Raw genomic sequence first — 22,065 nt, 5'->3', positions numbered from 1 at the left:
TAGCTGAAAAAGATTGGCCGCCTGAAATTGCTATGGAGTGCCCAAAAGGAGAATCTGTAATTTTACCAGCTTTTTCCAACCTCGTTCCAATATACTTAAAACTTACATAAGCGCAGGAGTGGGTGGTAGCATTTGCTCCAGCATTACATCACAACCATGTTGGGTGGGATGCTGAGTCACCTCACCATGAAATCCCAGTAAAAACTACTCCAACTCCACAGAGACAGTACCCAATAAAACAAGAAGCGAAAAAACAGTTCAGGGAGATCTTAGATCAACTTGAATACCAGCGTGTAATTGAAACTTGCACCTCTTCAATAAATAATCCTTGTTTCCTGTAATGAAACCTGATAAATCATACAATCTAGTTTTAGAATATAGGCATCTGAGCACATGCACTAAAACATTTGCAGTACAGAATATACACAGTGCTGCATTAATGAATAACATGGTTTCGGAAAAAATACAAAACACTAGATATCTCAAATGGATTTTTCTGCCAAAATATAAGGCCTGAAAGCAGATATTTGACAGCATTCCCAGCACTCGATTCTCAGAGTCAATTTTGTTGACTCCCCCAAGGGTATAAAAATAGCTCTGGGTTGTTCTCAGCTAGGGTAACAGTTACTTCAGAATTTGGATGTAGAGGCATTGTCCTATGTAGATGATATTTATCTGATGCATGATGATTTAAAGGATACCTTGACCAGGGTGAGCAACATCATTTTGGGGTTCACCTCGGAGGGCTACAAATTCAATAAAAAAAAGAAAAAAAAAAGAAAAAAAGAAAATACCCCACCTCAATGTCCTATTTTTGGGATACGAGTTATCAAGTGAAGTGAAAAGCCTGGCCGTTAACTTTAGAAAAATGTGCACTGCTCCCCCTCCTAAATCATTGAAAAACCTAAAATTCATATCGGGATTCTTACACTTTGGCAGAACTTACATTTTAGATTACGCAGAGAAAGTGATACCTTTCTACGACCTAATAAGACCAGATTATTCAGTTAGGCATTGGACACAGGAACACACAGATATCCTTTCTTCTCTACAAGCTGACATGATAGCTTCAAAACATGTACAAATGTGTAAACATTACAAATTTGGTGGTCCGTGTAATAGCGTGTCAATCCGGGTATACTTACCTAGCCTTCTATGAAAGCGAAAAAGTACCTACAGCATACAAATCACACATGTACACAAACGTTGAAATGCGTTTAGCTTCTACAGAAAAAATTCTGACAGTAGTACAGACTACTGTTGAGAGAAAGAACACTGGGTCAGGGGAAACGAATAATTGTCGTATCTCCAGTACCAGCCTTACAGGCTGTTACAAAAGCAATCGTTCCAAATGCTGAAGCTTTACATCCAAGATGGATACAATGGGCTAAATCTCTCACTGCGACAGATGAAGATTACAAATTTGACTCTACACTTAAAACACAAGCATTTCTGCAATATGAACAAGAATATCCTCTCGCAAATTAAATAATGCCTCCAGATCAGTATGAAAATATTATTTACACTTACTGTTCTGCTCAGACAGACAGTAAACAACATTACAGCGCTGCATGTGCAACTGTGAAGGGTCGTACGCAGGAAGGCAAGTTCCATCCTAGCAGTACGAAGACCCAGTCTCTGGGAGACTGCACAGCGCAGCTGGCAGAACTAAAAGCCCTGTTACTGGCACCAATAAAAACGGACTGAGAATTCCCCACACTGATTGTGTGCGATTCTTTTTATTGTGTCCAGTCATACAATGAATATCTTCACTATTGGGGTCAAAATGGGTTAAACGACTCAAAAGGTGGCACAATTAAGCATAAATTGCTATGAGAACAGGTAGCGGAGTTGAAAAACAAACTACCGAGAGATCACGTGAAACACACGCCGAGTCATCAACGTGATGGCGTTCACGTTGAAGGGAATTCATTGGCTGATGAAGCCGCAAAAGGAGCAGTATGAACTGCTGCTGTAGCTGCAATCACTCATTCAAAAACGAGAATAGACGGACAGATAATGGTAGCGGTCATTGCTTAATGCAAAAAACAGCACAGCCTTACCAAAATGCTTTCCACTCAAGTATGCCGACAAGTTAGATGCAAATAACATTCCGTATGCTCAAATACCATTAGTGGGGGATAGAGTAATACCAAACATGGATCACAGATTAGGTTTAGTTCTAACTGCACACAAGGGTCTATGTTCTGAACACGCAGGAGTTACAGCGACAGTTTCTTTACTGAAACAACGCTATTGGTGGCCAGGATTAACTAAACAGACAAAGAATTTTGGGGCACATGCATCAAGCTAATTACCAGTCGCAAACGGGCCAATTCACAGAATCGGCCCCTTTGGGATGCATCAAGCCCAAAGCCATTCGCAAAGTAGGTAATCGCAAAATTTGCGATAACCTATTTTGCGAATGCAGTTATGGAATTGCAATTTGCACATGTGCACACATGCCAATTTTGGTGGTGCATAAGGGTGGCCTTTTGGCCCCCTGGCACCCTTGAAATTGCATTCGCAATTTGGGATTACCTATTTGGTAATCGCATATTGCAAATGGTTTCCTATTCATTCCTATCGGCTTCTAGGCCCATAGGAATGGATGGAAAAGCATCCCTAATAGCGAATTGCAATTTGGGAATCGGTATTAGGAAGTGTGTAGGAATCGCTATTACTTTAGCGAAACTTACATGCATAGGCAATTGCGATTCCTTAATAGCGATTCCTTAATAATCGCTATTAAGGAATCAGAATGCTTAGTTTGATACATGTGGCAGTTAGTCCTAAAGTGCGACATCTGACAGCAGATGAAGGGTTTCACCGGAGCACATCCAGCGCAGACACCATTTTTGATATCGGACAGACCACTCGCTTGTGTCTATTTGGACCACTACGGCCCCTTACAATCAGACGGGGCTTACAAGTACATCTTGGTGGCAGTGGATTCATGCTCTAGATTCCTATGGGTATGGCCTCAGCGCTCGACGGACGCTCGAACTGTAATAAAAGATTTGCAAGTCTTCATAGGGACATAAGCAATTGGCACATTACATTCTGACTGGGGCCCCGCGTTTTGCTATAGGGCTTACAAGGAAGCTATGGGAAGTTTAGGTGTTGCGCTGTGGTACTCCTCTCTGTACCATCCCGATCGTGGAGAAGGAAAACTGGGACTTAAAGCAATCTTAACAGCAAGAGTATTAGGTTTGGGTGGGGGTTGGGTCAATTACTTATATGGGGTCCAGAGGGCTCTTAGCAATATGCCAAGAAATTCCCTAGGAGGTGTCACTCCTTACGAAGTCCTATTTGGGACGAGAATGTGGGCACCTGATCTTGATTTTGAAAGCACAGTGGCGGATGAAAAACCATTTGACATCAATAAACGTTTGGCTGTTTTACAGAATCTCATGAATTCCGGGCACTACAAACAACGTGCAAGTAAAACACATCGCCACTGTGGAAGTCAAATCAGTCACGGCAAGGCCTGCCTGGATCTCTAAAGTCAGGGACCTGGTCAGAGAAAAGATAGTGGACAAGAAAGAATTTGGGCCATCATACAGAAAGCCTGTACCTGTCCTGGCTGTCGAAGGAACAAGAACAGTACTTCTTCCACCTCTTGCCGTCAAACAAGAAAAGAGATTTGTTTCCATCAATCTGATCAAACCACACTATATGGCAGATACTGAATAGTAGGCCTTGTGGTCTCCTGGGTTGCCGACGCTCTCCTCTTGCTACCATACAGGAAGTTCAGACAGAAAGACTTATAACATTTGAACAGTCACCAATACAAAGTAATGTGCTTACCAATAATGAAATTGAACTAATTCCTGTTGAAACAGAACATCAAAGCACAAATGAAAGACAAATATCAATTTGGCCTACCACCGATATCTACATAAATATGCCTCTACAAGAGACGTCTGCGAGTTGAACAAAACCTGCTGAGCTACCAAAAATAGATCTAACTGCATCTTGCTACTTCATCGATTCTGCTACCTTCTCTCTGGATCCCAGTGAACCTGAAACAACGCCAGCCTAAGTTTCCGGTAAACAACATCTTCATGACTTCTAAATTTTTCTGAAAAAAAGGCTTACCTAGTTTCACCAGGACTACAGCTCTGGATAATAACTGGAACATTGTTTTTTCTATTCTGGATTGGCCTATTGACTGTCATATTGGAAACTATCTCCCAGACCGCTCTGCAGGATCAAATGTGAACTTGGTCCTGAAACCTCATACATAGGATCATTGTGAACAAAGAGACGTGTCCTTCGTGAACATTACAGCTGTTCCAATTCCGGATGGTATATTGTGGGACATAGTTTCATATGATGTATTCGGTCCTACTGAACTTTTGAAAATACCTCATGTATTTAAAATTTCTTTAAATTATATCATTACCTCCAGAACAAATTCTGACGATTGGGATTTTGAAACTGTAAATAGGTTGTCTAATTTGGAATAATCTGCTGCATTTTTAAGCACTGAAATGTTAGAGGGCAAATCTGATTTTGACACAATGTACTGTTACCAACATTATGGTCATCACTTTTTACACAAATCTAGTATCCCAAAAAAGGGATTTAACATGCCACCAATGGGAACATTGCCCGACACCAACAAAAGGGTGTTCGAAAACGTCTGCACAGAAATGTCCTTATTTTTCAGGGTTTAACACTTCTGACGACTGCATATTATAAGGTTGCACCTACAACTGCACAGAAAAGTATGATAACAAACACCAAACAGATCTACTCTGCATCCTTTTATTTCCCAACTGTCTGAACAGGGTTTCAACTTCTGGAAGGACACTATAGACATCAAATCTGTCTGGGGCTCATAGGAATGGCAGGTTCAGGGACCAGAAGCACTATTTCGAGCATACCTCATTCCACAGCAGATAACATTTCTGAATGACACTGTGCAACAGACTTCCTGTCTTGGATTAGCCAACAACAAGGATTTGAACACACCTCGGATTCCCTAACCATCACACTTTGAGGGGTGGCAAAACTTTACAACACGTGGAGGGGATACAATAGATAAAATCATACATTATAATTAATCAGACCCCAATTGGAAGGGATGGTTAGTTTGGCCCACGTACACAAATAGGTGTCAAACAAGATTCAGGGGTACCACCGAAGGGTTTAGTATCCATATGCCGGACCAACACTATGTACAAAGAACATCCGGGGGTAGTGACATCTTACAGTGTTGGGAAGGTATGCCTCGATAAGCACAAAACCTTGACACTCCCCCAGGTGAAACAACACTTATCCTTACTATCAGAAGACACATATCTAAGGGACCTTTTATTAGGCCCCCGAAAGCCATGGCAGAAACGACTGTTTATAATGAAATCGGGAAGATTTCTCAACAAGAAGCCGGAGAGTCTCCTTGAAATTGATAGAATTAACCTAGAAAAAGCGATAGCTGTAGTCGATAATGGTATGACTACATTAACATCCAGGATTTATTCACCGGGCAACACTATCTTCTGCTATAGATATACTAGAACAGGATTTGTCCATACTACAGCACAGACAGTCTCAGCTATGTTCTATTATGTTCTTAAGCTGGACACTGCAATCATTGCGAGCTGGTTATGTGCCTTGGCGATTTATTAACAGTCCGTACTTGTTCTCTGCATACAATCTAACTAAAAAACATAACTATGGTGCAAAATATACAACACTGCTTATTGAAAAACTGGACCAATTTCCTTTCACTGTGGCAGAGTCACCATCCACAGAACGGTCAATTCATGGCCATATAACATTACTGGTCACAACTTTCCAGTTTCAATATTGCCTAGAACAGGCAGGCAGATATGAAGCGATGGGTAGGGAATTCATCAAGGAATCTTGGCAATTGCCATACAGATTTCGATGCAGGAGTGGGGACGTGGAAGTATTTCTAAGCAGTACAAACTGCGAGAACTCTTTAAGTGGATCTCTCATATGCTAGGATATCATGCTTTACAGGACCCAGCCATGCCTCCATCTGCGCCTAAAAGGGTCAATTGTGGTCGGACTGTTATTGGTCAATGACCGGTAGATCCTCGACAGCCCCCCTTCCCCAAATTACCCATCATGACCTGTGCCTCCAGAGGACTGAATTCTGGAAGAGTAGTACCTGTGGGGACTTGCGAGGTGAGAGCGTGGCGGAGCTGCAAGCATTTGTAAAATTCAGACGGATGAAGGGAGTAGGTGGTCAGCAGGTCTAGAAAGGAGCACATAGGATCCCCCATCCCTACATCCCCACACTGTGTTATACCAATGAGATTCAATTTCCTGAAGCCTTTCAGTGCCCCCACCTTCCTAAGCCTAGTGCCGTGCCAGAGGGGTGTCTGCTGCGTGAGTTTGGTGTCCAAGATGTGTGGCGCAAGGCAGTGTGCCAGGCCAGTAGGACCGCCCAAGTCACAGTGGGTAGTGCAGTAGGTATCAGGTCGCCATACATCATTGCTTGGATCCGGGACAGCCCCAGCCCCTCCAACTCAACCCGGTTTGCCGTGTCTGACCATCCATCATTGAACCAGTCATGCAAGACTAATAGACGAGTTGCCAGATAGTATCGGTAGAGATTGGTCATGCCCATGCCTCAGTCGAAAGGTAGTATTTGGCAGTGGGCAAGGGCCATTCGAAGCCTCAAGTGTCCCCAAAGAAAGGCTGTGACAAGACTGTCCATCTCCTTGAACCATCTTCGCGGGGTTGAGCGGGAGAGCCTGCCAGCCGTAGAGGTCCTCTTTGGTTTTCTTAACTAGTGGTGTGATGTTGAGCGACCATGCCAATTCTGGGAGCAGCGCCACTGACGCCGTATCGAGATGGTTGATTGCCAGTCAAAGCAGTCTCTCGATATGGAGAGGGGCACTAAGGTTGACCTGGCAGAGTTCAGTCGCAGGCCTGACCCTCGCTCAAAGATGTGCAGGAGTTGGAGGCACCTAGGCCCGACCATGCCGGGTCAGCTAGGAAGAGCAGGACATTGTCCGCATAAAGGGTGATCCGGTCCTCGTGCGAGCCCCTCCATCTCCAACCCTGGATGTGTTAGTCAGCTCGACTGAGACATGCTAGTGGCTCGATCGTCAGGGCAAAAAGATAACTTTGCCTCGTTCCTCTACTGATCAGGAAACGTGTCAGAGAGGACTCCGTTGATAGGCACCCACGCCATGGGTCTGAAGTAAAGGGCCTGGACCAAGTGACTGAAGTGAGGGCCCAGGCCGGCTGCACCAAGCACCTCCACAAGGTATCACCAATTGACCGTATCAAAGGCCTTTTTCGAACTCAAGCAGGAGGGCCAAGTACGGGGAGAGTAGGAGCCGCTGAGCCAGGGCCAGGTGGAGGCATCGAAGACAATGTCTCGTACTGCGCGAAGGCATGTAGCCGCACTGATCTGGGTGAACGAGTTTGCAGAGGACTGGTCTTAGCCGTTGGGCTAGAATCGCCGAATCTATTTTAATTTCTGTGTTAATTAGAGAAATTGGGCAATAGTCGGAACAGGAAGGCGAAGGGGGCTGCGTTTTGGGAACGACTTCCACGGTCACCACATCTGTTGAGAGTGGGAACTTCCGTGTCTCCGCCACCTCAACATGGAGGTTATGGAGGTGGAGAATTAGAATGTCTCGGTATGAGGCGTAGTACTCTTGTGGGAAGCCATCTGGTCCGGGCATCTTCCCAGCAGCTACCAGGGAGATGGCCTCTCCTATTTCTTCCCACGTGATAGGGAGGGATAGACTGGCCACTTCTGACTCATGGAGCCGGGAGAGCTGGATCATTCCCAGGTCCAACAATGTAGGTGCCGGGGTGTCAGGTTGGACTGGTGAGTAAAGCCAGAAGTAGTAGTCGGTGAAGGCCTGGACTATGGAGACCAGCATACAGTGGGTGGCGCCTGCTAGGTCTTGGATCTCGGGGACTATGTGGTTCGCCATGGGGTACAATGCCAGCCTATGGAGTATCCACCCATTTTTGTCCCCCCAGCCGTATATGCGGGCGACCAAGGAGCTCCACAACACTTTCGCTGAGTCTAGCAAGAGCTGCTTGATCTCCTCTTCCAGGAGCGCAAGATGTCTCTCCTTTTCGCCCCCGGCTATGGGTTAGTCCTGCTCCAGGGGGGCCGCCTGGGCTTCAAGGAGGGTGAGACGGTTGTCCTGTGCCTGCCGCTTAACCTTGAGCTGCCCCTTGGCAAAGCTGCGGATGGTGGCCTTCTCGGCCTCCCAAAGAGTACCCGAGGAGGGAACTGTTTTTGGTTAGCGAGGAAATATTGTTGGAATTAGTCTCCGACCACCTTCCGGAATTTGCTAGCCTGGAGGAACCAGGCATTCAGCCTCCAGATGGGTCGTAGCTTGCCCACAGAGTCCTCTAGTCTGATGAGAAGTGGCGAGTGGTCCGAGATGCCCCAGGGGAGGATGCTAATGTCGGAGACCTCTCGGCATTCAGGAGCGTGCATGCAGACCAGGTCGATACAGGAGTGTGTGTGTGGTGCGCAGCAGAGGTGTGAGTGTACTGGGAGGTTCTGGGGTTCCACGTCCTCCAAACGTCGCCCAGGTTTGTCGCCCACTCAGCCAGTCTTCTAGCCCATAGGGTCCTATTTGGGGATGGTGTACCTGTGGTGTCAAGGTAAGGTCGCATGACTGCGTTGAAGTCACCTGATCACTGTCAAGCCCAGGGGGAGGGAGGATATGTTGTAGCTAGTGGCTTTCAAGGTGCTTGTTAGTGTGGCCGGTGGCCCGTAAAGTGACACTAGGTTGATGACTGCCCCACCCAGTGTCCTGATCAGGATCACAAAGCAGCCCTGAGGGTCTCTGATTACACTGGTGGGCACAAAGGGAAGAGTGCGCTGTAGAAGGTTTGTCACCCCACGTGAACCTCATTCAAAGCCTGCTTGCCAGGCTCTGTCAAACCCATATCTCGTGAGGAAGGGACAGTGGTTAACCATTAGGTGTGTTTCTTGGAGTAGAAGGATGTTGGGGTGTGTCTGTGGGCGTATCACAGGACTGCTGTGTGTTTAACCCCGTCTAGAAGGCCATTGATGTTCCAAGACAGGATTCAGAGGGGCCCTCCCTTATGTGATACTTGGACCATAGTCGGAGTATAATAACTCGGGGGGCACCTGTCGCAGCCGGTCCAGAGGGTCAGGCTGATCAGCAGATAGATGCGTGAAGAGGTCTGGTCATCTGGTGCAAGAGCCGTGTGTTTGTAAGGGATGGAGTGCTGCAGTCGTTTAATGAAGATGAACTATAACTTGGGACAACGGTCCCGAACCCTTCCCCCAACCTATTCTTCGGAAAAGGAAGCATCTATCGGCCTAATAACAGGAATAGTAACAAAAATAAACTAAAGGACTTAGTACGGAAGCTGCGTGGTGGACCCTTCCATTTGTCAGGATGTGTACATCTCGTGGACTAAATCCAGCTGCATACTTCAGCTCTATTGGACAGTTCAACCAAGTTTCCCGGGTAAGTTCATCTGCGTGTGGAGCTGATCAGATTCTAGGCTGTATGTCTTAGATGGTCGGCCTTCGGAAGAGGTCAGTGTCTGTGGATTCAACGTCCAAGGGTGTGGGGAGACTTCTCTTCACGGATTGGCCACGTTGCGGGGTCTAAGCAGCTGATGGTCCAAGCAGTTCCTCTGGGTTATGAACGGCAGCAGTAGGCGAGACAGATGGACCTCCCCAAGCACCCCGGTCCCTGCAGGAATGGGTGAGTCGTTGCCAGGAACCGGGGCTTGCAGACGGCGGAACACCAGTCTGGGGCACTCGGGATCCAAGAGGGCACTCCTCGGTGAGACAAAGAAGTGGGTTTTATCTAGGAAGAGGACACGGAGATGGGCCGGGATGAGCAGTCTATATTGGAGGTTGAGTGCACGCAGCTTCTGTTTGACCTGTGTAGGATCGTCGCTGGGCCTGTACTTCGCTGGTGTAGTCTAGGAAAATCATATTGTGGCTTTGGTAGGGCAGGGCTGCTTGGGACCAGGCCGTGTGTAGGATAGCGTCTCGGTCCTTTGAAATTGAGAATCCTAGCAATGATTGGCCGGTGAGGGGCTCCTGGTGGTTTGGATGCCAATGATCGTTGGGCCCTGCTCCACCACAACCATGTCAACAGTACATCCTCTGGCATCCAGGACTTGGTCCAATTCTCGATGAGGGTCACCGCTTGACCTTTCTCAACCCCTTCAGGGAAGCCTACCAGATGGAGGTTATTATTCTGGTTAGTTTTGCAGACTGTTTCATTCCCCTGTCTTTCCCCATGGTTTTGGGATCGCTCAGGCAGTCGCTGCCCAGGATCAAGATCCAGTCACAGGAGCAGACCCTGCCAGGCGTGGGGGGTGCGGATCGAGGCCTGTTAGGATGGAGGGGCATGCAGTCAGGCGTGCCCTGTGCACCCTCGAACTAGGGGTCTCCTCAGGGGTTGCGGGTCAGGCCCCCAAGAGACGTGGGCTCTCATTCCAGGTGTGCATTCCCTTGGGGGAAGCGTTAGACAACCAGATCTCAGGTGTCCCTGGAGGTTTCAAGGGGGAGATGGCTGTGTCGCTGCCTCTGTTCAGGGCCAATGGTACATCCAGGAGCAGCCCCCAGAGATAAGGAATGATCATCTGTCATGCCATGTGGATGGGCTAGTGACCGGGCACCTCTGCTGTGGTCCACGGCTCTCCCACATCTCTTCCGAGCTTGGATTGGTCACTTCAGGGGGGGGTGGAGGAATAACTTGTCGCAGTGGCCCTGCTGTGGATGTGGAGCCTCCGTAGAAAGCTTGGGCCCCACCACAAGATGCCCTAGGGTATCTGCTTCAGTGGGGCCCTGTTGGTTGTCGGTTGAGGCACCCACCCTGCTCGTCCACGTAAGGCACGCCAGAGGCCCCTCCCAGTGCAAAATTATTTGAGACTACCCCCCAGGGCCGCGCCACTTCTGTTTCTTCCAGGCATGGTGGGCCTCAGAGCACTGTGTTCAGAGTCTCCAGCTCGTACCCACTGCTGGGAGCAGGGCCCATGTCACCACCTCCAAAATCCCTTGGGGCAGGCCGGAGACATTGTCCGGTGTATCTGCCAGACCGTAAGGCAGTGGGGGTGGGCATTGGCCCATGCGTCAGCGGTTCGTCGGGTTCTATGTTGGCCCAGAGTAGTCACTGGGGGGGTCTCACTGTATCACTCCAGTGGTTTCAGTAGGCACAGGGAAGATACGGACACCTATTAGCTTGGCCCTTCACGCCCTCTGCCTCTTGTCCCCTCAAGGCAAAATTCAATGTCTGGGGGGGGGGGGGGGTGTGGCGTTGCAGGCCTTTCGCTCCAGGTTCAAGGTCGGCACCTCGACTAAGAATCCAGTGTCTGTGGTGGCAGTCACGGAGCTCCCCCCTCTCCCCCCTCCCCCCCGGTCTTCAGGAGCTTGTCTCACCCATGTCCCCAGCCAGTCCCCTGGTTTGGTCCCGCCCTCAGAGGTTGCCGGCACAGCGCGTCTCCCAGGGTTTCGCCGCCGTTCCACTACCCCCGCCTGAAGGAGCCTTGCTGGGGAACCATCCGCGGCTCACCGCTGCAGTTCTGGGCGTGGAGGCAGGAACTTTTGGTTGCGGAGTCCTCTGGGCCCCTGAGGCGCTTTGTCACAGGTACCCCTGTCCCAGCCTGGTGCTAATCGTCAGGCGGCCAGTGCGCAGGCCCTCTTAAGCAGTGCCGTGTCAGCGCCCAGCAGCCCCGGACGGCCCAGCACTCCTCTGCATCCACTACCTGCCGGCTGCCCTGGGGCACTCATTCACCGCTAGGGACTGCAGGTGCGGGAGTGGTTCCCGGGGCTCCGGCGGTGTCTCTTCGCCTCTGGTCGTAGTAGTTCCCCCGGGCGGGGCACGGAACACCCCCTCGCTGCTACCCATGGTCCCTGGCGGGCGTTGACTCACTGAAGGCCCTCCTCACGCCAACCGGGGTCCCGGGTCCGCCATCTTGTGTTGGCCTGGCGCCTCCATAAGGAGCCGGGCCGTCCCATTGGACTCTGACTGACACTCCAAGCCACCGCCCCTTCACACCCATTTTTACCACTAGCTGGAAGGTTGAAAGCACAAAAATAGGCTAGGTCCCAGTAAAATGCCGAAACTGTGTAGAAACTTTTGTTTTCTGAAAAAAGTCTGCCTGTTCCTGAGAGCTGGGAAGATGGTGATTTCAACACCACAAACACTTTGTTGATTCCCCTCCAGGGGAATCCACAAATTCTGGGTACCTCTAAAATGCTCATGATGTTGGACGAAAAGAATGCAAATTTGACGTGGATACCTTGTTTGGACAAAAAGTTACAGGGGCCTAAGCGCAACTACCCCAAATATATATTTAAAAAAATATTTAAAAAGGCTTAGCACGGGGGAAAAGGCCTAGTAGCAAAAGGATTAATACAAATTTGAACATGGATTTCAGGATTTGTTAGCCTCTAGTAACCCACATTCTATTGCGTTATGCTGCAATTAGATATCTTTATGAAAGTGCCACGAAATGTTTACAAGATAACAACCATTGACTTACTAAATAAATAAATGCTGTTATAAACCATGTGTTAACAACTACATGAGACACCTGCAGTCCCAGTTGATACCTGGGTAAATGATATAAACCATGTTGCACAATCCTGTTGCAGTTTCTTGAGGATAAGCTTGTAAGCATATGGGCGAGTGATGTACAAAGTCTACTGGAATACATATAGACAAGAGTACACTGAGATGGCAGTGTCAGGAACATAACGTGTACTTGTAAAGTGCACATTCAACACTGAGGCATGTTTCCACTTAACAGATGTTTATTGTTACCAAACACAACTGTACTCATTTTATTGACCTCAGAAAGTCGGAGTGAAATTACCAGGAATGGAATCTGTGACCATGGTGTCACACACAAACACCTGAACTGGATGCATTTGTCACGGAGCCACCCAACCTGGTTAGTAAACACAGTAGTGATGAAGTCTTCCATAAAGTAAAAGTATTCACTGTTGGGGAGTGACTAAACTCATCATGGATGAGTTGCCCTGGCCTGCTTATGTGTAAAGAGGTTAGACAGATTTCTTCTGTGTGAGCAAGTGCAGGGACAAAATACAATTGGATTATAAAAGACATCAAAGCTCAAGTTTAACTAGAGAAATATAAGGAAGATGTACGGATTACCACCAACCAATGATAAGGTTTACTTTGTAGTCAAATGATGCATCGTGTGTACAGCCAATGATGAGTTGCCCAGTTATGTACATCACCAGTGGAGTCTGAAGTGGTTGAAAAGGGTACATGGGGTGGGGGGAGGGGAAGAAACTCTTAAATTCTGTGGCACAAAGGATATATAAATCTCTCAATGGGTTTGGGGGGTGGGAGGGGGGGATGCATATGACCAGAGTAAAGAAGAACAACAAACATTCCTACCTTCAGTATCTCCCTTAGTGGTGGATACTCAAACCACAGATTCCTCACAATTAAAATACCCCAGGTACCAGACTGCATCCATAAGATTTTCCAGCATAGCTCCTGCACAGGGATTGGTGGCACCATGCTGCTCCAGTCCGCCCTGAAAGTGTTGACCAGAACCATATAAAGTCACCACCTAGGCGTGCGAACGTCAGTTTTTCTGGACATTGTCTGTGTCCTCAGACGCAGAGTTGAACAGTAATTAATAGTGCCACTGTGTAGATCTCTAAACTGATTCTTTTTAGATGGAAAAGACTTTAAATTTCACAGAACAGGGAGGGTAGTGAGAAATCTGCAGTTCAAGTATTCACCGTAAAGAGCATTACTGAAAGTAGCTTATTTTTCCTAATGGAAACTTCTAACCACAGATTCCTCACCTTAAGAATAGATGCCAAAGCAGTGCCTCCCCAGGTGGTGGGACTGTGGAAGGACTCAGACCAAAACATTCGCCAGGACAAAATGCCCTCCCCATCGGACCTGGCTATCAAGGCAACAGTGCTTTGTGAACATGCGCACTGATGCCCAAATTGCAGCCCGACAGATATCCAGGACAGACAATCTGGGTGGTAACACAGAGGTAGCAGCTTTGGCATTTGTGGAATGGGTTCTCAACCTTTCCAGAGGCTGCTTCTTTGCCATTGTGTAGCAGATTTTAATACTGAGAAAGATCTATCTTGATAATGTCTGCTTCTGCACTGCTTTGTCTTTCTTTGCCCTAGAGAATCCCACAAAATGCAACTCAATGGTGTTTGGTACGATCAATACAAAAACTGAGCACTCTTGGAGTCTAGCCGAAAGAGTCTCCCCATCTCTTTCAAGGGGTGAAGTGGAGGAGAGAATGCCAAAAGAGTGATGAATTGGCCAATGTAAAAAGGAGGCAGGAAGGACACCTACCTGCCAGGATGACATCCAGAGCTTAAGGAGATCTATCTAGAGTGGTCAACTGTCGCTGCTCAACCACTACACATGGAGGTACAGATAGCACAGGTCTGGGTCCAAAACCCTGCTGAAGATATTCCTGAAGCAGTAGCCTGATTGGAAGACAAATGCTCATGACCAGAAGTTTGCAACAATGCTCTCCTGCCCAATCCAGAGTCACTAGTATGACTTGGGCCTGGTCGTTCCTGATCTTCTTCAGAACTCTGGGCAGGAGAGATAGCAGAGGGAAAGGATACAGGAGTCCTAAGTTTCACTCTACGCGGAATGAATCTCAGAGACTGAGAACCATCTTTAGAACTCAAACATGCAAAAGGGTTCACATTGCGCATTCTCAGAGGTGGTAAATGGGTCGAACCAGGTCTCTTCTCAATGGTGGAAGACAATCTGCACCACCTCTCGATTCAGATGCCATTAGTGATCTGTTGGGCATAGTCAGCTGAGTTTGCCCATACCGGCCTTTGGGGATCCTGTCAGGAGGTGTATGATCAGGAAGCTGCCCTGACAATTCAGTCAAGTCCAATACCCCACTCTGCCCTCCTTTTTACAATACATGGCAATGGGGGTTGTCTGATGATCTGAAACAGCCTCCCCTTGATGATGGTGCGAAGGGTTTCAACACCAAGAGAATGGCCTGCAAATCCAGCAGATGGATGTGAGGGAGAGCCTCCACTGGAGACAAAAGTCCTCTGATATCCAGTTCTCTCAGATGGTCTCCCCAACCCAGTAGAGATGCATTAATCGCCACAATCAGCTCTGAGTGAGGTAGAGAGGATTCTGCCACTGATCCAGTCGTGGTCGAGCAGCCACCATTGCAGATCTTTTGTAGTTTCCTCCTCCTCCAAAACCCTTGGTGCTGGGCCCAATAAGACTTGAGATCCCATTGCACAGCCCGCATATGCCACCTGGCATTATTAACAAGCAGGTTGCATTAGCGGAATAGTCTCAGAAGCCTCGAAGTCATCCATGCTAGCCTGTGTTTTCTCACGAGTCAAAGTACAGTGATGGGGTCATGGTTTCCTCCAACAGAATATGGAGATAGATTACTCATCTACAAAGCAGTTTATTTTTCCTCTTTTTCTGGCCATGAAATGACACGGATATTACAGAATGACTGCATTTTATAAAGTTAAGAGAGTCATCTTTTTCACTGTTTTAAGGTGTTGCATTGGGTTTCATTTCTTCATGATATATTGCTCCTTTTGAGCTTATTCCATTATAATAGTGACTCAAAACATACAGTAAAGATAATGGAATTTTAATAACATTGTCGATGTTGGAAGAGTCAGTCAAAAATATGTGGGGGTGGAAAACTCACAGATGGGCCAACTTCGCTAGTGATACTAGTAGAAAGGTTTCTTCTGAGGAGCACTTAACACTACTATTTCAGAAATCTAAATACCTGGCGTTCTCCCTCTTTGCAAAAAGCTCAATTTGAAGGAGGCCCAAAATGAATTCATTTAGCCAAAGGATTTAAATGCGTAAGAATGCGGGACAACATCGGTGAGGTCTTCTTTAGCATCTTTGCAAGCCAAACGTTGGGCTTCCATGTTATACGGAATAACTGGACAACTTAAGCATTTGAAGTGAGACTGTATCACTAGTGTTTTCTGTAGAGACAACTGTCTTTCACTGGAGAATGAAACTATGAGCATTAAAGACAGAAAAATCGTGTTAAACTTCATGATGCTGAAGGAGTTACTGGTTTTCCCCTGTGCATACGTCGTGTGGGTCTGTGGTTTTAACAGAAACCTATGTTTGTGGTTGTCAGACACAAATGGGGGGGGGGGGTAGACAAGGTCTCCTAACTTCCACTGTGGGGGCTGACAGAATTGGCCACTGGTGTCAGTCCTACTAGTGCTCTGAAAATTGGGCCAAGTGCAACCTCGCTGCACTTGAATCTCAGGTTAGTGAGGCTGAGCAGTCACAGGCTTCTCAGGGAAGAAGTGGGGGGGCGACTCAAACGCTCAGAAATCGACCACCAGACACAGTTCATCTCATAACTGAGCACTACACAAATTATGACAAGCGGGTACAGGGTTGTATCCCTGGTTATATTCTTGAGAAGGTGCTACACACTCACCCCTCCAGAATTCCTCTCCCTGAGCAATCATAGGAGCTACAGTAACCAGCACCTGGTGTCAGAGGCATGAATTAGCCACAGGTTCAGATTAAATCACTGTTACCCGTGTGGAGCTTGAAAAAAGTGCAACTTAGTCACATGTTCTTGCCACTGGTTTCATTTAGTCACACTTTAGCTCCTCAGAATGGATCGCAGTCCTCTGGCTCCAGTCAGTGAAGACTTGCGATGCCTGTGGTACGTTTCTCACATGCTGCACTGCAAAATGGATGCAGTCTGTGCTTTGTCCTCATGGTAGCCTCTTTCTTGTGCTGACTTTGCAGTGTAAATGCAGCACACCAGGCCCAGGAGCCACATCACAGCAGTCAAAGCCTATCTAGACTATTAGGTTCATAGTAGTGACTTGCAGGTATGGCCCTCCAGGCCCATCAGGTTCACAAAGACTATATACAGTTGCGGCCTCCGAGGCGATCAAGTTCATGCAGTAGTGACGCATATTCTTGGTTTTCTGGAGTTGCCAGCCGCAGCCACTTCAAAGGCTGCAACTGCTTACCGCCAACACATTCACGTCTGATTCAAAGCTCCTGGCTTCACTCCTTTAAGTTTCTCTCCTTCTGCAGGGGCCTCTCTGGGTAGGGAGGCAGTGTCTGAGGCACACCCTCTGCTACTCCAGAAGAAAGGGACTACTTCAGGGGATGTCCTCTTACTTTTGGGACCACAGCAGTCAGGCAGACACAAGCCGTGATCACAGTGTAGCTCTTAGAGTACCCTATGGAGCACTCTTCCTTGATCAAGAAGTAGAATGCCACTGGTACAAAGTGGGAGGTGGTTAGGATACCACTTTCATACATATTTTCCAGACAGGGGATGCAGATCCAATTTCTCAACCTGCAGTACTGGTTTGGGTTTGATCTCTTTTCAATTGTTCTTCTCAAACAGCTCTCCAGATACAGCCTTTGTTTAAAGAGATGCTTCTCACAGCATGTAGCACTGAGGCAGTCTCCAAGGAGGAGCACCCACCACATTGGTACAATGGTGTGTGAGTTTTCTGCACCTGGATATCCTCTGCAAGATAGTAATCAGGGATACGCAAAAAGGAAGACCGGACTTAAAAATGTCTGCACCTTGAAATTGCAGTCCTTCTCTACCTCTAAAATCAACTAAAGGCAGTGGTAAGGAAGAATAGCAGTCCTTTGTTAACAAGGAGTTAATACAATTTCTAAAAAGGAACCCTGCCTCCATCCTCCTCACTTCGGTGCCTGGATCTACAGCCACAAGAATGCAGGAAATACACTTCCACTGTTTGGGGAACTCATTCTCCATCTTGTGCCATGCTAAACCAGGGGACTCCAAAATGGATCCCACTGGCGTCAGTTCTCACACACACACTTACACCTAGAGTCCTACCTAGTACTAAGTATGTACATAGCATACACATACACTTGACATACACACAGAATGTCAAGGAAAGGTTCTAGGTTACACAGAACAGTTACACAAGAGGGATCAGTAGGCCACACTCTGACAGATCTAAAGGTCTGGCCCTACTATCAATCACAAAACATGGTACATTGACACCATGGGTTATGTGCTACACCAAGGATAGAGACAATGACTTTTTTCGGCTATGAGGGGTACGATTGTAGCATCCCTCCAGGTCATAGGACAGATTTTGGATCTAATACTGTAAAGAAAAGGCAAACAGAGACACAGACACACACAAACGTTGGTCTTCAAGCCAACACAGCATACCTTTTTTCAAGTTAGTCTTACATTTGCCAGATCACAGAGAGTTAAGAGGTCATGTAGCCTTGCAAAGCTTTCCTGGTCCATGTTGACTTGCTGCCCTAGTCCAGGTTTCTTCTTTGCATTCTTGTATACGTTTTATAATGGAATTAACAAGACCATGAAGACTGCAACTGCCAAATTGCAAAGAGAACACCATGGACTGGAGTAGCTACTCATACGTGGACCTGGGTAACTTGGCAGTTGTAGGGATGTGGTGGGATGTCCTAGGTGCCTTGTGAGCATGATTTCCAGGCCTCTAGTGGATCTCCCTAGGACGAAGAAATGTTTCTGGCTGTTCTGTTGCTGTAAAGGCGCAAGCTGGGGAACTAGATCGCTAATACACAGTCAAATGGAGAAACAAGTGATCTGAAGATAGCCGATACCATGAATAAAATTTCTGGAAAAATCCCCAAAACCGGGTGTTAACATCATTCCAATGATGTTTCTTGAATGCCGAAATTTAACATTAAGCTCCCTTAATATCCCATGCTCTGTGCCACTCAAACTCTCCTTATCACAAAAGAGGAGGGTCATTATTAGTTGCGCCTAAACAAATATGTGCATTATTAATGCAGTAATGTCATCTGAGGTCAGTAGGACAAACCTGGTAAAGGCATGCATCAAGAAGACAATCCGTTTTTGGAGAGATAGGCACTTAAATCGTTACATAACAGTTGGGACAGGTATAGATAAATGGAGTGGATAAATCTTGTAATACGTGAAATACTTCTTTAATAATGTGGAGGGTAGAGAATGATGACGGGGAGGTGGATGGAGGGACATTATGGAATGCACAGTAGACGGCAGTGTAATGTAACAATCACCACTTTGACAGCTCTCGACAGAGAAGGGAGACAATAGGGCAACTGGAGGTGTAGCTACAGGAAATACACTAAATATCGGTATACCAGAAAATCTGAAGGAATCCACATCAGTAAGGGCACAGGTCAGCACTTTAGTTATCGATTGGTTCTAGGTGGTGCATATTCTGCCCAAAGTGCTATAGAGGAGGAAACAGAACCTGCAGACTCTTGCCCAGTAAGCTACAGACCAAACATACTCAAGCCTGGGTGAGACTAGCCAAGGGAGACACAGTGGAAGCATGGAGCACAGATGAAAACACAACCAATGTGTTTGGCTCATACTAGGCAAGCTTTACAGGGTGGAAGAACTGACAGGCAAAGCAACTGAACAGTATCTACAGGGGGTTGAAGTACAGTCCCTCATGAAATACCAGGCAAAGAATGGATTGGATAGGAGATGTATGTATGAACACAGACACACTGCATTTCCTGGGAGAGGGGTCTCCAACAAGTAGCTGTGGAGCTAGTCGTAGGTCACTAGCACTCACAAAGAAGTCAAGGCCAGTAACTCATTCAGGGAGTCTGTGCATATTTAATAAGAGCACCTCTCAACTCAAGACCCTTAGAATGACAGCCAGACAACCCAATAGCCGGGCCTTATGAAAACACTCAAAAACATACTGTGTCATCTATGGGGTATGCCACATGTCCAACTGTATCAGATCTCAGTCTACCTAAAGCACAAGGAAACTGGCCATGTTGTAGGCACTGCTCTATCAGTTGCACCATGTGTGCAAACAATGAACCATGAAAGAAGGGTGGCAACAGTACCTAGATTTGTTACCAAGGTTGAAAAACAGAAGCATCACTATTTTACAGTAACAAAATTTATTAGCTAGGGAGGATTTTCCTCGAACAGAAGTAGCTCTTACTACAGAAAAGGTTGGAGACTCCTATTCTAGGACAAATCTATTTAACACATTTTATAACTAGGGCCTCGTCTCTTGCTTCATGTAGGGAGGTAGAGGGATAGTTATACCAAAATACAGGAGGAATGCAACCTGGTGCAGCTCCTACAGCCCACATCCTCTGTGAATACGGACGCTAAGAGATTTACAGGAGTACTGGCATCCAGACTGGCTCCAGTTCTGCCAGATCAGCGTGGATTCATTCCAGGACAAAACTGCAAACAGCCCTAAAAAGATCATGCACATCATCGAGAACATTCACAGAAAGCGGAGAAGTGCCTTCCTGCTATGAAAGTGCTTGACCAAGTCAACTGTAGATTTCTGGGCCAAACACTAGACAATTAGTTTTGGGGCTAGATCCATGGCCTGGATATTAGAAGGAATCTGTTTGCTATACTCTAAGTCAACGGGGTTACTTTGAGAACACTGAAGGTCGGATTGGTGACAGGACAGGACTGCACTTGGTCACCTGTTCTCTTTGCCTTCACAACAAAGCAGCTTGCAGAAAAGATCTGCCACAGTGAGCAGATCAGAAGCATTCATATAGGAGAGTAATCTTATAAGCTCTCAATGTACAAAGTTAACATCCTGATAGTGCTTAGATCCAACAAAGTTGTTCCCCATCGTTATCGAAATACTTAAGAGTACAGACAAGTATATGGGCTTAAAATGAACATCCAAAAATCCCAAGCACTGAATTTGTTGCACCCTCAGGATCAGGCAGCGGAGCCGGCAACAGTATCCTGTTAGACGGGTGAAGTGAAATTATACAATGTGTGTCTATTGTGTGTCACTCGTTGGGCAACTTTACTGAAACTAACTACACCCCACTTCTAAAGGACATTTGTCCTAAGACACCACACAGGAGGCCTGTCACAGCTGGACCACATCACAGCAGTGAAAATGGTTGTGCTCCCTAGGATGCTATATCTCATGCATACCATTCCAATGCCAGAAATTATACTTCTAAATCAGCAAAGACCGATTGTTGCATTCATATGGGCGACTAAACATCCTAGAATAGCAAGAAACAATGCAGACAGGATTGGGAGTCCCAGATTAAGCAAAAAACTATCAGGTATTCTAGATGCGATTCATAGTAAGCGGGGGCACAGGGAGACCGAAAATAACGGTCCATTGTTGATCAAGTAATCTTGGCTATTCGCATACGGAAGGTGCAATGGTTGGAAAGAAGACTGGGAATTGTGGTGATCATTAGCCTCTAGGGCCACACTGGCTGTGGAGGACAAAGGGGCAGTGAGGAGAGGCTTAACCACTTTCCCTTTGCCATTCACCCTAAAAGTTGAAAACCCAATGTTTATCCTAGCACAGAACATGAAGGATTGTCAGGCATGGATAAAAAGAGACACTAGAATAGGAGAGGTCTTTGATGAGGCAGGCATCAAACATTTAGAGACACTGCAAAGGGAATTCAGGATCTCAGGTGAGGAAAGAAAAGGGGACATTTTCATGCAGACAATTCAGGCACTGAGTAGCAGCAGGTTATAGCATTAAAGGCAAGCTGATCAGTTACTAGTACCACACACCAGATAGATTGCATGAATGGGCTAGAAGAAACAGGACAAATGCTGGAAAGGGTAAGAGAGGCAGGAGGCGGACATCTTTTATGGGACAACCCAGAGCTCTAGCTCATCTGGAAAGGATTCCTGGATGTACTGGATGACATATTCCACACGGAGATCCCCAGATACCAAGAGTAAGCAGTATTAGGGTTACCAAAGCAAGCCGACGTTTCCACTTTACTCACAGAGGGGCAAACGGCAGCAACTAAAGCACTACAAGCCCTAAAGAGAAAAAACAGGGCACGCACATTACAAGATTGACTACAAAGGCTTTGGATCGCACAGGGAATGAACAAGCTGGTGCTTTTGATATCCCAGCAAGAACCCCCAATGATTAAACAAAATATGCAGATAATTCCAGAACTACCTGGCTGCTGAATTCAGGAAATTTAGGGATGTAGAATACTTTACTTGGCCCAAACATCAGATCCCTGTACTTCCTAAACTGCAAAAAATTTAACTTGGGCTTTTGGCTGGTTTTGG

At 46.8% G+C, this 22,065-nt stretch overlaps 1 protein-coding gene across 1 annotated transcript in view; it reads right to left on the bottom strand.

The window, feature by feature from the left end:
* The window catches only part of CLNS1A (chloride nucleotide-sensitive channel 1A), a 211,316-nt gene that overhangs the window by 28,978 nt on the left and 160,273 nt on the right, over positions 1–22,065 (bottom strand). The window lies entirely within an intron of this gene.

This window comes from Triturus cristatus, chromosome 8 (assembly GCF_964204655.1).
Source record: "Triturus cristatus chromosome 8, aTriCri1.1, whole genome shotgun sequence".
NCBI lineage: Eukaryota > Metazoa > Chordata > Amphibia > Caudata > Salamandridae > Triturus > Triturus cristatus.
The sequence above is the reverse complement of the archived record's forward strand: the minus strand, read 5'-3'. Positions and strand labels throughout refer to the sequence as shown.